Genomic DNA, 16,356 nt, shown 5'->3' with positions numbered 1-16,356 from the left:
TTCTACAAACTCATGATGTTTATTATAGAAAGATAAGAATTCGTCGCTAGGGCGGAATTCTTCTGCGTATTATAGAATAAAAGTACATTCTACCATTAATTATTGTCGTTTCGTTCGAATCGTACGTCCCATAGCCCTACCTTTTCCAATAGCGAGAATAGAAAATTAAGAGTACGAGAATGCACCGTGGAAGTATCGTAGTTTAAAAAATTTGACGAACCTCGAAGCTTTGTACGAGTATTAATTTTTACGGATTCGTTAATTGGGATAAGTTGTTAGGGGGCGATTCCGTGGGATTTTTGCAGCGTTGTCCCGTCGCGAACGGTGGAAAAATAGTTCCGTGGACGTGTAACGTCCTGGCAAAATGGGTCGAGACGGATGTCAGAGATAAGTCAACTGTGACAGGGGTTAAAAGTTGCGGCAACCTCGGAGCGTGCACGTGGCAATCTCGACGGGGCAAATCGTGGACGAACGACGCGACCAACGAGAGCAATCTCTGCTTCGGGAATAGAGGGATATCCCTCTTCCTCCCACGACGTTTTCTCCGGCGCGGATGGAAGTTAAAACGGGGAAAGTTGAGGGAAGAGATTATGGCGAACGGACACGAAAGGTTGCATCGCGGGGCTGTGCAGATGTTGCTGGAACAACCTGCTCCCGTAACGACCTCCGGCAAACAGAAAGAGCGTGTCGGGGAAATTGTTCGCGAACAGTAACGCGAGAGCGGTATTTAGCTACACGTTCGAGAGATGTTCGTCGGCTCGACACCGGACACCGACGATCGAAATATCCCACGCAACGTTTCCCACCGTTATGCATTTCACATAAGTGATTCGACGAACTGGGCGAAATTCCGCTAAAAAAAACATACACGCGGTACGATTCGCGGTTTGGTACGCGCCCCGCGAACGAAATTATAGAAAGCTAGAATCGTTATTGAACTAGACGGAGTTGGCAGCCTTCGTTGATTATTCTATTTTAGCGGGAAATAGTTTCGCTGGTTACGGTAATATGATATAACAACGCGAGGGAAATACAAACGACGAGATTAGAAGACCCCTGGGTTACGCGAGGTAATATAATAAAGTGCAAAAGACATAAACAAGACGATTCATAACAACTTCGTTGGTAGTTTGAGTATAGAGTTTCGGAAAGTGTTTACAGAACCGATATAAAAGACTATTAGGGTGGAAAAGTTGTTTGCTGGGTAACAGATACGACTTACAGGATCGCTGTTCGCAAAACTGGTAACATACCGGGGCAGAAAAGAACTGCCTAATGGATCTCGACGTGGAGTAGAAATTTATAGCTTCGAGTTTAAACAATAGGAGCAAATAGGAATAACAGAGCCTCGGTCTATGCGATACTGTATCATAATTGTGGCCCATAACGATTTCTCTACGCTCCGAAAAGTAGTCACATTTTTCGGGGAAAATAAAAATTTTAAATCGTTCTGAAAAAATTATTTTCTTTTTCGAGTTTCAATTGTAATGATTTTTGGTCAATAGACATATCCCCGAAATCCTACTCAGTTTCGAGAAAAAAATTCAATAAATTTTGCGACAAAATGAAAAAATTTCAAACCGTTCTAAAAAAATTATTTTTAGGTCCTGGGGTCAAGTACAACCATTTTTGGTGAATACACAGACCCCCGAAATCCTACGCGCTTACGAGGAAAAAATTCTTTACCGAAAATACAATGTCTGACCATGAACGACGATTCCCCTGAAATTTCGGCGAAAAAAAAAATTTTAAATCGTTCTGAAAAAAATTATTTTCGGTTCCAGGAGTCAATTAGAATTATTTTTGGTGAATACACATACCCTCGAATGTCTACGCACTTTCGAGAAAAAAATTCGTTACCGAAAATATAATGTGTGGTCAGAAATGTTTTTATCATTTCGTATGTAGATATAGACTAATTATCCTGCACACGTATTGTAATTATTTGTACGATTAAACATTACGAACTATTCGGTTTGTAGCGCAAGTGACGTAGCGTTTCGCAGTAATGATCTTGAGTTTCTGAAAATTACGCGATATTATTAGCTCAACGCGATTACGAAACGCACGTTTCCACGAAGAAGGCCGCCAGAGCGATCATGTAAGTGATCTTTTGACATCGCCGAGTCAATAAGCTGATGACACGTTGCGCAAATATTTAACCCAGACCAGCGAACGCGTCCTGTCGATAGCATCCGTACCGATGCTGTCGGAAACCACCATCGACGTATATACTTTGGATCGAATCGAGCCCGAAAACCAACGATTCTCGAAATATTTGCTACTAAAATATGCGCGGGGCCGTTGCACCGGAATCTTTCTACCATACCCGCAGAAATTATTTAAAAACTGCAGCCCGACGACAAAAAGCGTCCCGATATCGTCTTCCGACGACCAGCAATTACTTCGCTGCGAAATCGAGCGGACGAAACGCCTTTATGGTTTCGAGCCACGGAAGAAAGAAGGCACGACACGAGAGCAAAGAAAACAGCATCGAGATGGCTCCTTGAAAGCAACCTTGGAGTTCGCCGAATCCATTAAGAACCGTAGTTTGAATACCGCCGTAGCGTCCAAGTCGAGCTGCTACGAGCTCTCCAATGGATCCTTCCGGAAATCAGCAAACTTTACTACTACTGTTTGCACGGAACATAGTCGCGATTTCCTATTTAAATTCCCTTCGATCGCCCATCGGTGATCTTCCGCGGGAAGAGAATCAAATTTACAAATTTTAATATCCGCGAATATCACGAGTCTTCCCACTTGGTCTCGATACTCTTCGTTAGTGGGCCTATTATCTGCTGGATTTGGATCCTAAATGAGTAAATTAAAAAGTGTCGAGGCCAGTGACGTTAAGTTTAAGGGATTGAAAACTGTTGCGATATCGAGTTTGGGTCTCGAAACAAGTAATTTCTTTCCCCGTGGGTGGGATCGTTGCACCGTGAAGGGGCGACAACGGAGGCAATCGCCGGGGCGAAGAAGACATTTTACCTCCGTTCGGGGCGCGACGAAAAGAACGCTAATCAACGTCAGTTACCTTCGAACAAATTTCATTCGATCGCGTCGCAATTACTTTGCCGTCATCGCCAACGAATTCCATGCACGTCCCTCCGTTCCTTCCGCCGTCGGACGTGGGATAAAAAAAAAAGCGACACGAAGGGGGTGAAGAAAAGAAGAGAGCGCAGGACCGAATGTGTTGCACGTTGAAACGATCCAATCCGACTAAAACGAGCTTCTTCGTTCGCGCGGAAACGTCGCGCGACGAAGAAACGCGTTTTCGCGGGTCCCCTGTCTCCTAAGAAGATTTCTTCCTCCGTAAAATGAAAACTTGCGGTCCCCGCGGCTCGTCAACGTTTTATTTTATTTTTCTTTTTCTTATCCCGTCTCGCGTCGCGCGGAGGACTCCGTAAAATGAAAACTTGCGATTTCCACGCTCGTCAACGTTTTAGTTCCTTTTTTCTAGCCCGACAGTCGTCTGTCCATTCCATCATTGTCAACGCGACGTCTCCTTGGTTCCTTCGCCGTTTCTCCAGGGCGAGGGAAGCGGAAGGAAATTTGAACGTCGAGACACGCGAATTCCCTCCGCGTTTTCTCTATCTCAATGTTTAATCTCGGTATTAATATTTGCCGAGATTTAACGTTCGCGGGAGCAAGTGTTTCGAATGGTCCGATGCGCCCGAATTTGAAGCTCGTTTATATCGGAAACGCGTGCACTTTTAGCATCGATAATTTATCGAATACCGTTAAACCGATTTTGATGAATAAACCGATAAACAGTGATACGACAAGCACTTTCGTTTATTCATCGAACGAGAAAAATATTACCAAATACGCTCCCGACCTAGTTTCACTCGATGTTTGCGAAAACGAACATGAATTTTATTCGCTGTATTATTTAATGAATTCGTAATCAGCACGCTGTTACGAGATATTCATTTTTTAATTAACAACGCGCGTTACAAATTTCTTCGTATTATTGCCGACCCGTGGATCGTTTAATTCCAACAATGTCACAATTGCGAACTCGTCCAGCGTTTTCCGAATGTTTTACGACAGAATATTTCATGAATATTCGATGACAAAATTTTGTAAAGAATAATAATTGCGAATTCATGCTGCGCGGGTTCAATGATCCTGTTAAAATCGACAATCAGGCGATACTGGGGTCGATTATCACAATGGTGTAAAGCTATATGTATTAGGTATAATAATTTACACAAAATTAATTGACACGTTCGTAACGATAGAATCTGGATGGAGGTTTGTTTTAAACAAAATTTGAAACGCTAATTAATACATCGATAATGAAATTAGATGAAAATGTGCAAATTCGAGTCTCCGTAAATACGAATAATGAAAGTGTAACAATCGACCGTGGTCTCCGGCGACGTTCGACATTTTGTTTTTACTGGTCGGAGGTTCAGGTCGCATTTAAATACGAAGCACGTGATTTCCATACCGTGCTGTCGTCAACCATCGACGTTCAGGCATCGACGAAGAGGAATTAAAATCTTTACGATCGTTTCTGCCGTGTTGGTAAGAGGATCAGGCTCGTTTCGTCGTGCTTAAAGCTCCGGCTTGCACGATTCGCGCTCGGTTTCCGGCTTTGCATACAAAGTTTGACGAGCTGGAATACCCACACCACGCTTGACCGTTTATTTTCCCGCGGCCGGTTGCGCGAACGCGAAACTCGATAGAACGAATTATCTCGAAACTTATCGAATTAAGGGCGTAAAAAGGCGGTATTAAACGGGTCGAAACTTTTTTCGCCGGCGTTTCGACGACACGGGGACGCCGGTGCATGTGCAAATTCGTTTGAACATCGCCCAGACAGTCTACGAATATTGCAGCTGCGACAGCGCGCCGACAATTTTGTTATTTTCCCTTCGCAGGAATGGAAAACTGGTCCCTTCAGCTTCTCCGTAAAATAAATAGATTGCTTTCTGCCCCGATGTGCGCGTATCGATAACAGCGTTCCGAAAAGTGACGATACGTTGGACTTTTAATCTAATTCGTTGGGAGATTAAAGCGTTAGGGAACTCTTTTAATATAAAAAACAAAAACCATTATTTGAAAAACGTGCGACAAAAGCGTTGAGAAATATTTTTTTGAAAATATAATTGGCGCGCTTCGGGGTTATTCTTTTATTCGCTGGCACGCGTCGGTAGGTCTGGAATGCGAAATTTAAACCGCGTTCGCCTATCCCGCTATGCGCTAATTAACGAAATCTTTGCGGCCCCGGCGCCCTGCACGTGAAACGACGCAATTACAGAAAACAGCTCGGGAGGGGAAATCGACGCGCGGAATACCGTGCATGTAAAACCTATCTCGATGATCATTGACACTTGGCGGACTTAACGCGGGGAAACTTCAATTGCGAATTAATGCTCGCATAATTAGCCCGCCCCGGGGGGGGCCTGGAAACTTGTTAACTATCGACTTTCCTTTCGGAAGATTCCAGCTGCGAACGTCGGATTACAAGGGCTGAAAGAATGAAAATCCGATTGCCAATGTAATCGAGGATTACGGCCCCGGTTTTCTCCGCCCACTTCGTTTTCAACCCCCCCGATCGCCGCAAACGTGCTCCGGAACCCCAACAATTTCTTTCGGTTCTTCCTGGCCGAACGTTCGTTATTCTTCGAGCGATCGCGGGAATTACGTGATTACCGTCGCCCCAACCACCGTTTCGTTAAAAAATAATTAACCGTGATTTTTTTCGTTCGCGAAACAACGATGGAGATTTTACGCGGATATTCGTGACAGACGAATTCGTTGCTCGTCGTTTGGAACGCGTGGTCGACTCTGATCAAAACAACGTCCATACATTCGCTACGCCGTGCAACGGGGGTATCCACCCCCCGGTCCAACTATTAGGACACAAAATAAATAATCCGTCCCCGTCTGTATTCAAATGGAGATATTTCCATTCTACTCTCGGTTCGGTACAACGGCCGCAACGAAACGCGCAGTGACAGGAGTTGCGTACAGTCCGGCACGCAACGAAGTTACACGCGGTATCTTCGCGAGAATTGATCTATTTGGGAAAAATTCCCGGCACGAGTGGATTTAAAAAATTATTTAAAAAGTTAGAAAACCCCTGACGTGCACGATAGTTCGTTGCACGTTGACAGGCGGGGTTGGGAACGCTATGCATGGGTTATAAGTACTGGGAATACACCGTGTAAGAGGAACCGCTGGTAATTTGGCCGGGGTATTATTACCTTGATTAACGCGGGGATTAGTACAGGTTCATCCCCGAACTCCCCCGTTAATCAAGGTTCTTATCGTGGCTCGGATACACGGCGACCGGGCGTTTGTGCGACGGACTGTACATTCATTGAAGAGGCGTGCCATGCGCGCAGCAGGCGGCAGAAACAGAAAAGTGATCTCGCGCTGACTTTCGAAGTACAGTAACGGGGTGGAACCACCCCACGGAGGGCCATTACTCACCGACCGTGTCCCGCCTGTCAGGTACAATTTGTTCGACTCGCAGAAGCGAGAAGAAACGACAAACCTCGCGTTGCCCCGTGACAGATGAGCCCGGAGAATCGTCGCAAAAAGGAGTAAATGGTCGATGTCGACGAGGAAGAGCGCGAAACGTCTCCCGGGCGCTTCTTTCCCGGTTCGAGCAGCGTCGAATATACCGACGTCATCGCGATAATAATAATTTCGAACGTCTTCGACGCCCACAAAAGGTCCCAGCGCCGGAAACCTTTCCGAGTTCGTCGCCCATTTTTTACACCGTCGCCGTCGTCTTTGTCGCGGGCTGGCCCACGACGGGATTTTCCACTTAACTTTTCTCCCAAATAGTATCGGGGATGTTTCGAGTTTTTGCAAAGACTATTGACACTTGGACCTTTTACTAGACAATTGTAGACGATTGTGTATTTTTGTAAGATCACTGGAATTCTGTCTAAATTTATTTTTAAAGTCCCACGACTCGCATTATTATAAATTGATTGAAATGATTCTCTACCCGTCTTGGAGGCAGCGTGGCTCGTCGAGCTCGCCTTCCATCGGCCCTTTCTGAACGCGCGGGTAATAAAAAGCGATAAAGGGAGCACAGAAGCGATACTTCCGTGGATTATGAGGCAAGGTATTAACCCTTTACGGTCGACCGGCACCGTAGAGGGACGTAAGGAGTTTTCGCTGTAAGTCGACGGGCACCGTACGGGGACAAGCCTACAACAAGGTTGCTTTTACCTGATAAAGGTGGAAAATATCGTGTCCGCGGGCGCTGCAGGTTGTACTTAATATTTATGGAGATTACGAGCACAGCAAAGGAAACTCCTTAAGGGTTAAAAGAAGAATAATCGATAGAGCCTCGTGGAAGATGGCTCTTGCAACGTCGAGAAAATAACTTGATGGGGAACGAGGAAATTATGCCACGAGCCTTCGCGACGTCGTGCAACTTTGAAATTCTCGTGTATTTATAAGAAATTTATATGTATTTATATGAAAGGGTTAAGAACCCTTGGCAGGAGAACTTAATAATAGGAGACTGGATCCCAGTGTCCCTTGACCATGCTGAAAAGCCGACTAATTGTAAGTGCCGCTGGTTTAAACGGACGCACAGCTGCCAGGAAACCATAGTCGAAAAACCATGGTGGAAAAAGTCACGAAAAATTGGACACCTGCGGCCCGGAGTCGAGCTCTTTGGAATGGAATTCGAGTTCCAAGTTTCTGGGTCGCTGGAATCTATCTACGGATGAATGGAAGTTGTCAGAGTGTACTATGCCCACTGTCAAGCGCGATGGCGGCTCGTTTGTGACGCGAGAACGTTCCTGTACAGTTACGAAATATGTAAAACATAAATATGAAACTTCTTAGTTACTTTAAACGCGTTCTTTTCTCAAAAAAAACCCTCTGTATTATTATCGAATGTAACAAAGTGATTCCGACGAAACAACCGACGGTCTCGAACGAAAATTCCACGCATCGCGGGGGGCGTCGGTGGGCTTCGATTTGAAAAGAAATACACCGGTGAGAGACGGACCTCGTTGGAAACGAAGGAATAAAGGTTCGACTCTATCCCAACGAGCCGGGATGAACGGTAAGAAAATAATCCCCTCGATTCTGAACGAAATGCCCGGCCTTCCTCGGCTTCGGAGCTCCTGCACCTCCCGTATTCATTCGTACGCCGCAGGAGAGGAGATCATCGGTGCACGTGGATATTCATTCAACCCGAAATGGTTTCTATTCTTCCGTCTTCTTTCTGGTTTATTTCAATCCTATTCGCGTGTTCTCGAAACGGAGTTGTCCCTGTCTGCCTTCAGCGATGAAACAGCTCCGGTTTTGCCCGACCTTTTTAGAACGAGGATCAATTCACGGTTAGGTACCCTACTTTTCGCCTTAGAGCGCATATCGATCTTTTGGGGGAAACGAAATATTTCTCGTGATATATAGCGAAATAATAATTGTAATTATTTTAAAATTGGAGAGCCAGTGTTGACGGAGAGGACGAGTTCAACGACCGAGCGATCTTGAGGGATACTTCGTAAATTAGGATTTGATGAACGGGGAAACGTTAGCGTGGGAAATTATTTCGTTCGGTACCGAGTAATGAAATTGCGTCGCGCGAGTAACATTGTCGCTAGACGAGATATCTCGCGAGCGATAATGAAAGAGTCAAACTGCTAGTTCAAACAGTTACGTTTTGAAAGCGGCCGAATAATCCGTTTGCCGTGTACGATCCACTGCCTCAAAGCTGATCGACGATAAACAGAGCGTCGACGGTCCTTTGACGGACGAGCCAATCTCAGTTTAAGCCAACACCGTTGACAAACGAACCCGAATCGGGACACCTGCCGTCGAAATGAACGAACTCCGGATCGAACTATTCTCTGCTTTTCGCTCTTTCGGCCAACTACTTTGATTTACCGCGCTAAATGAACTCGGCGTTCCTGTTGGTGTTTGCTAATATCTTCGGGGATCGACGCTACACGTTTGTACATATTTGACGAATAAACACGCGTCAAGGATCACGAAATCTCATTCGTTAACTGGTCGTTCGTATTAGATATCACAGATTGTAATTGTTAGCTTGAAGCCAATATTTTTATTTAATGTGATAATCAGATATTTGGATGGTTAATGTTTCAAGTGGGCCCCGAATTGCGACTCACCCGGTTTGCAGGTTTCAAAGTCGACTGGAGAGGGTCGGGATGGCCGATCGACTGGTTCGATTGCACGGACCGACAGCTTTGGAATTACTATCGCAAATTTATCCGCGACCAGCGCGTGTTCCTGGTTCGTCAACCGGGTCAAGACTAGCGGCGGAAAAGAGCCACGCGGGGTGGACGGTGAAATTTATCCCCCGGAAAAGGGTGGAACGATGAGGGGGCATTTAAAGTTTACGGATAAGTGGACCGACTTTACGCCGTGCTAAACAAAAGCGTCGCGAGGGGACAAAAGGTCGAAACTTCCTCCTCCTCCACGTCCTCGGTTTCCTCGAGATATTCGGGAAAGGGGGTGAAAAAACCGTCTGGGAGGGAAGATCGGTAGGTGTTCCGGGGACTTGGATACCCTGGAGATCGGTTCTTCCACGACTCAGCCTCGCCCAATCCTTTTCCTCGTTTCGTGGAAAAGTTAGGAGCCAATAAAGAACCTCGACACCTGCTCTACTTCGGGCACTCGCACGGAAACAGGAAGTATTGTTATTTTTACTTTCAGAAGATTGATAAAACGTTTACAATTCGGTCGAGTGCGCTTCTGATAGCATAATTTCGGTGATAAGTGCCACGTTTCGCACTTTGAGGAAGATAGAGAGACGGTAACGAACTGTTTCTATTTGCCAAGTGAAAACAGATGCTGCGAAAGACGTCAGCCGCTTAATTACTCTGAGAATTCCTTTCGGCGTTTTGGAAACCAGAGCCGCGCGAAGAGGCTGCGAAATTGAGAGGAGAAACGTCTCGAGAAGATCGACGACCGATTTATTTGCTTCCATTTAAGGAGGCATTCTACTTCGAACAGCCAAAAAACTGTAATTTCATATTCTACGCCATTGAAATATCAAGTATTTTGTTAAAATTCACTTGGAACGTGGGTTCTCTCGAACTTAATCCGTCGCCATCTTTTCTCCTTTTGCCCCGAGAAGTCCGCGACTCCTTTCAGCGTTTCAATTTCGTCGCGGAAGTCGAGCGGAAGGGTCCTCCCAGGTGAAAAAGAATATCCCATTTTCCGGGACCGTTAGCAGTCACCCTTTCTCCAGCGTGTTCCTCGATCATTTATCACGTCCCTTTGATAATATCGATCCGGAATTCCGGCTGCTCCAATATACCAACGCCACCGGGACCAATCTGCCGGGCTTCGAGGTTCGAACGACTGTTGGAATTCGCGCCAAACGTCCTTCCTGGTTCTTCTTTCGCAGCGACGCTTCTCCGGCCACGGAAGTTATTGAATTCGCGCCCCTTATTACCCCCGACTGCCACCGGTAATGCACCGTTCAAAACCCCCTCGAGGGCGTCCGACGTGCGTTTTCGTCGATGGAACCAAAATGCACACGGTAGATCGAAAGAGGAACATCGTGCGAGAAATTGGAATCGAATCCATTCGGATAGAAATGGAACTGCCTAGGAGCATCGACGAAAGAACGGACTTGGGAAGACTCGTTGAGGAATATTCTCCGTCTCGACACCTTTGTCCGTCAACCGACTGCGGAGTGGTTCGGCGCGTGCTTCCGGTTGCGAGACAGAAGCATGATATATCACGGACAATGGATCGATTCTATATTTTCGCCTCTCGGCTTTATGCAGTCGATAATAACTGGATTAAATACGAGTTCGAGAAACGGGGAGACGGAAAGGTTGAGGAGCAACCGTGAATTCGAAGACAGCACCGAATTTTCCGAGGGGAATTTCCCATCGAGACGCGTTTCTACCGCGAACACATCGAGGGGAAAACGGAAAAACGAAAATTGCAGTTCGAATTACCGAGAGGGGTGGAGCTGGATGAGCGCGGTTCCGCGCCGCCACGGATAAATGGAATTTTAGAAAAGCGCGCAAAAATCAGCCGCGCGAGATTGGAAGAATCCCGCGTTTCGAAAATAAAAAGACCGCCGAAAAATCTATTTGCCGCCAGCCCCGGAAGTTCTTGGGGGTTATCTCGTTGGAAAGAAATCTTCTTGGCTTGGAATTCGATCTTCGTCGACGCGTGATTAAATCGATCGGGCAGCGCAACCCCTATTTCATTTCCTCCAGAAGGAATCGAAACTGCTTCGAACACGTTTCGAAAACTCAATTTTTCTTTTAATGTTCTTACGAAAGTGTCTGAGCTCTTCTCGAAGAATCGACAATGTACAACGAAGGTGGAAATAGTTAATAGAAAAATCGATGACTATATAGTATTTTACTGTTCGAAAGACGGAACGGAGGTGCCCGTATTTCTTTGTATATCTCTCGGTGCATGTTCCCCGGTATAATAAACGAGTAGAAATCCTTTTATTTCTCCCTGTTCCGCATGAATCCAATTTCTCGCGTAACGAACGTAAAAGAGGATTTTTAAACGCGCGATTTAAAGAGAAAGAATCTCCTTCGTTTTATTACATTCTTCAGCCTGAGGTTAAAAAGAAGGCGACGGCTTTTTCAAGGAGACAGTTGCAACGCAAACAAAGGGAGTCACGGCTGGAACGAGCATAGAGGATCTCCGGGCACTGATGAAACACTCTTGCGCAACGACACTCTGCTTACAGACTGTATTTTTTCTCGCTCGCGTTAAACAATACAACGATCTCCCGAAGCACGGCAAATTTCCCGGCTTTTCAAAACGTTCGAATGAACCCCAGACGGCCGTGGAAACGCAATCGACCCCTCTGCAACCATCGCGCGATCTTTCGCGTGCGTGAAAAAAAAAAAAGAAATAGAATAAATAATTTGTCAAGAAACGTGTTCGGAAAAGTGTGTAAATCTGGAAATTAAAAAGAGTCACGGAATACTCTGGAGTTTTTATCAATGGTACAGCTTCGTTAAACAGCAAAAATTCGACGTGGTTGGAGGAAAGTATAATAGAATTTTTCGCGTAATTACGTGGGTTCTGTTTCCGATGGTTCACCGATGCGTTATGCGCATAGTTTCAACATCAAAGCCTACCGTCCGGGACTTTTCATTAGTCCTTTCTCTCCGCGCGCGGCGGGATTCGTTGGATAAAATTTTTAACACAGCGCGGCGGCGCGGACTTCAATTATTTACGTACCATCGTGCCGTTTAGAACTTCGCCGGAATAAAAAAACAGAAAAAAGGAACGGTGGAAGCAAAAATTTTTCATTTAACGTTCATAGTCGGACGCTTCGCGTTCGACTACTGAAATATACAGTCGATAAAAACGCAATATACGAATCTCCAGTTACCGAACTTTTTCATCGGATTTCTATATTCCATTACCGAATAACCTAGCCGCGCGTTCGCGGGGGTAAAAAGCATCGACGTTTCCGTCGCGTTATTCGTTCCTCGTTTGAATATTCAAACGTCAAATTCCCCGACGATCGAGAGAACGGAAACGGTATTTTCCGAAAGTTTCCGCGGGCATCTTCGAGCTCGATGCTCGCCTCGAAATTGCACGGTGGTCCTTTTCGCCGCCGACTATAAACGCATCGTTAAAATGGCTCGCGCCGTGCAGACGCTTCCGTGCTCCAACTAATTTCGTAACCGGAGTGTTCTCCGAACGCGCATTCTGCCGCGATAACTTCCATTTGCTCTTACGTCCCCGGCGGAAACAAGCGTTTCGTCGGGAAAGTGCAATTAAAATTTACAATAACACGACGACTCGAGGTCGCGGAAGCAATTAACGGTACAATAATCGCGGCGTCCGCGCGGATAGTGGCGAGGGTAGGGGTTGGTGGGGGGAGGTAATTAATTGGGCCATTTTTCATGTTCCACGCGGGAGGACGCACTCCGCGTACGAAGCAGGAAACACGCGAGAGGTTTGTTACCGCCGCGAGAAGTATCGGGGCAATCAACTTAATGAGAAAAGAGACACGGGCCGATGAGAAGGGCACAAAAGAGACACCGAGAGGAGGGCCTTTCACCTAATGGTTTGAGAAACGTGCTCGATGGCCCGCGCCGGACGCCGCCATTTATGGTAACGCCGGCGAACCTTCGCGCGACCATTTTCAATTCGCTCTCTACCTTCCCGCGCAAACGACCAACGCTAATTTTTAAGTCGTTCGTGAATGAAAATCGACGACGATGGGAGGCCATTTTTGTTCCCGCGACACTCACCCTGCGTCATCGGTGTACAGCTTGAGACCGATCTTCGATACGCATGCCCACTTTAGAATTTTCGAAGGTCCTCGCTATCGTCCGCTCGTGTATCCTGAAACACGCGAAAGAATTTATTAGAACAGTTCTGATACATCAACGAGGCAGTCCCCCCCAGTCCATCCCAGTTTTAGATTTATATTCTTGTTCTTTGTATACAAGAAAATTGAGCAATAAAATGTTGGCGGAACGTTGGAACACCTGCTGGCGCAACGTAATGGCCTACCAAATGCACGTACAAGGTGTAAATCCGTAGGCAAACATTAACAGCAATAACTCTAAATTTACAGCGTAAGAAGTACGCGAAGTAGCACGGTAAATGCATTCCACCCGTATGCTCGTCGAGACTTCCAGTTCTCCAGCGTCGTCTTCTCACCGGAGGTATATTTGAATTTAATAATAAAAATATTGTCCTCCGTTCGCCTTCAATTGCGACAACGTCTCTGGCTTCGAAATTGTTCTCTTATCCACTTTATCAAAGTCGCATACAAGGTAGAAACACGAAGTAACATCCTGTATATGTATACAGAGTCGGCTAAAATCGATGGTCCGACACGATGGGCGCAATCACCTCCTCCTTGATTTATGATCGACTCGAGTGACCCAACAGCTGTGCAATTAAAGCCCCCGTCGAACAATCCGAGTTCTCGGAGCGGTGAATCTCGAAAACAGTAACTCGAATACTATGGATCTGTTGTTGCTTCTAGCAACGTTACGTGTTTCCAGAGTTTGGACCGTCGATTTTAGGGCGACCTGTAGGCGCGTGGATCGCGGTTCTCTTTTTCCGTTCCCTGAGGCACGAGTTACCTCAGTTTCCCTCATATTTTCCACCTTGTCCACTATTTCTCGCCGAACGCAGAGGGAATGGCCGCGCAATTACGGGCTGTTCGGTCTATTCGACAAATGAACACGAAGCACGCAGCCGCGTCAAACGGGAACGTATTCTTCCGCGATCGAACGATCTACGTAATAGAATTTTCTTCCACGTCGAATTTACAAGACACCACGAACCGTACGTGTGTCTACCGTGAAATTTCTAACGAGAACTAATAAGCAACTTTTCCCCCCAAGCCACGGAAGCGTAATTTAACTTTATTCGCCTTAAAGGTGTCGACCCCGGGCCACGTTTACGCCAGCTATGCTTTATCTGCGCTATTATATGCTAAGCATGATCTAAAATAAGCTGGGAAAGCACAAGTTTTAAACCCCTCCTCGATGATTTGTATAATCAGAAAATAAATATTCACGGGGTGATCGAGCACGAAAGAAATGAAAACATTACCTGTGTCTTTCCGTTCCGGTTGGACACCGTTATTTAATTACGTATTTAACGAGCTTATTCGCCAAATAGAAACGGAAAAGGGTAAAGTAGATGAGAGCAAGTGCCCCGGGGATCAGAATGAAAGGGCAAAGTTCAACAAACAGGACTTTCAAACGTTACCAGCCAACCCGAATCGACGTTCGGTTAATCGGTATTCCGATAATCGAGGTTTAACCGTAATAATTAACCTGGAAACGTGGCTACTAGATTTCAACGAGGGGGAAATCTGCACGGGATTTACACTCGATACACTGGCCGTCCGTGTTTTCCTTTTCTTTCCTGTTTTCCGAATGATTGAATTTAACGCGGCCGGCCCAGATCCCGGGAGCGCTCGTTCCAACAAATTATTCTTCACACTCTCGTTATCGCCGCGGATCTTCTCGCGTAATTGAACGCACGCTTTCCACGGGTGATTCCTATGCAAAAGACGTTGCGTGAAGGTTCCACCCCGGTACCGTTAAACGACGACGTTTTCGACTCTCCCGCTGTTAGATCAAACGACGCGAACCGAGCTTCGATAAGACGGATAGACCTCCGGAGACAATGAACCCAGTAGGAAAGTAGTTAACGGCAAACAGCGCTGTAAGTCAAGGGGAAGACGAACGGAGCCAATACGATCCCGAAACTGCAATAACGATAAACCATCGTGAACTATCCAAAAGAGTGTCCATAAATCTCACCGGTTAATTATCGCGCCATCTTAAGGTAGCAACATTTTTCAACCTTCGGAACGGAATCGCCCCGAGAAATTCCCACAGACTCCTACGATCCTAGACAATGTCCAATCTTAAACCGGGGGCTACGTTCCTTTTACGTCTCGAGAAGGTCCATTTTTATGGATACGTGGCGCATGGAAATCGTTTCGAATATTTTTAATTTAAGTAATAACGTCTAATTATTTTCTCTATTAGCAAAGGGGAATGGCGTATTCCAAATAAACTCTGCTCCTACAAGTTGGGGTTTAGCTCGTAACGGGGTGATTCGAAAATAGACTAGCGGGCGGCCATTGCTCGTTGGTAGTCTCTCCGCGGAATGGTAACGCGTACGATAAGCGATCCTTAATCGCGAATCGTCGCCTGGTTTCGTGAACAGGCCTCGAGCTGTAATACAAACGACGCTCGGAGTAGCGTAAACTCGCCGCTGGGCGCGGCGTGTAAACGCGATCAGATTTACGAGCGCGGCATTTACCGCGATAAGCCACGGCCCGCTAATGCGAACCGTCTGCAACGGGGATTGAACGTTAAACACGCCACCGCAAACTTTTCCATGGGGTTCGCCCGCCGTTGGGATTTCCATGCGGCCGACAACTTGTAAACGCCCCGCGAAAACTTACGCTCTTCCCTCGACTCGATACGTTCCGCGAATTTACGACCAAAGTATTGCGTTTTCTATATTTCTCACGGATTTCTCGATATAAACGGATCGTGATCTCATCTCAAATAAATCTGAAGATCGTAGAATCGAGCAGAAGGTGTCGGATGGGCCAAAGATGCATTAAAATTACAACAGTCGAAGTTCTGGTTCGATTGGATCCAGTTAACTCAAAGATGGAAGCTCCAAAAGGGCATTAATTTGTGTCGCGAGGCGTCCAAGCGTCAGATACTATTCAAAGACACGTTTTCATACACCAGCGACGCCTCGAAGCCTCCTACGTGCTCAATTTTCGCGTGGCTCGCGGTGCAGAAGAAACGGGAAACAGGAAACGACTCTCGTGGGTCAGTTCGGTCGCGTTACACGCTCGCGCGAGTCCTGAGTTTGCAATATTAAAGCGAGCTTCTAGGAAAA

General features: G+C 46.3%; 1 protein-coding gene across 1 annotated transcript in view; it reads right to left on the bottom strand.

The window, feature by feature from the left end:
- The window catches only part of LOC122397824 (CD151 antigen-like), an 80,179-nt gene that overhangs the window by 41,937 nt on the left and 21,886 nt on the right, over positions 1-16,356 (bottom strand). The window contains exon 2 of the mRNA XM_043397255.1: positions 13,212-13,305. The gene's annotated coding sequence lies outside the window, so the exon portion shown is untranslated. The remainder of the gene's footprint in view (positions 1-13,211; positions 13,306-16,356) is intronic.

The sequence above is a fragment of the Colletes gigas genome, unplaced genomic scaffold, assembly GCF_013123115.1.
Source record: "Colletes gigas isolate AHSC1104 unplaced genomic scaffold, ASM1312311v1 Colletes_gigas_Sc00010, whole genome shotgun sequence".
Classification (NCBI taxonomy): Eukaryota; Metazoa; Arthropoda; class Insecta; order Hymenoptera; family Colletidae; genus Colletes; species Colletes gigas.
Note: the sequence above shows the minus strand (reverse complement) of the source record. Positions and strands in the feature narration are given on the sequence as shown.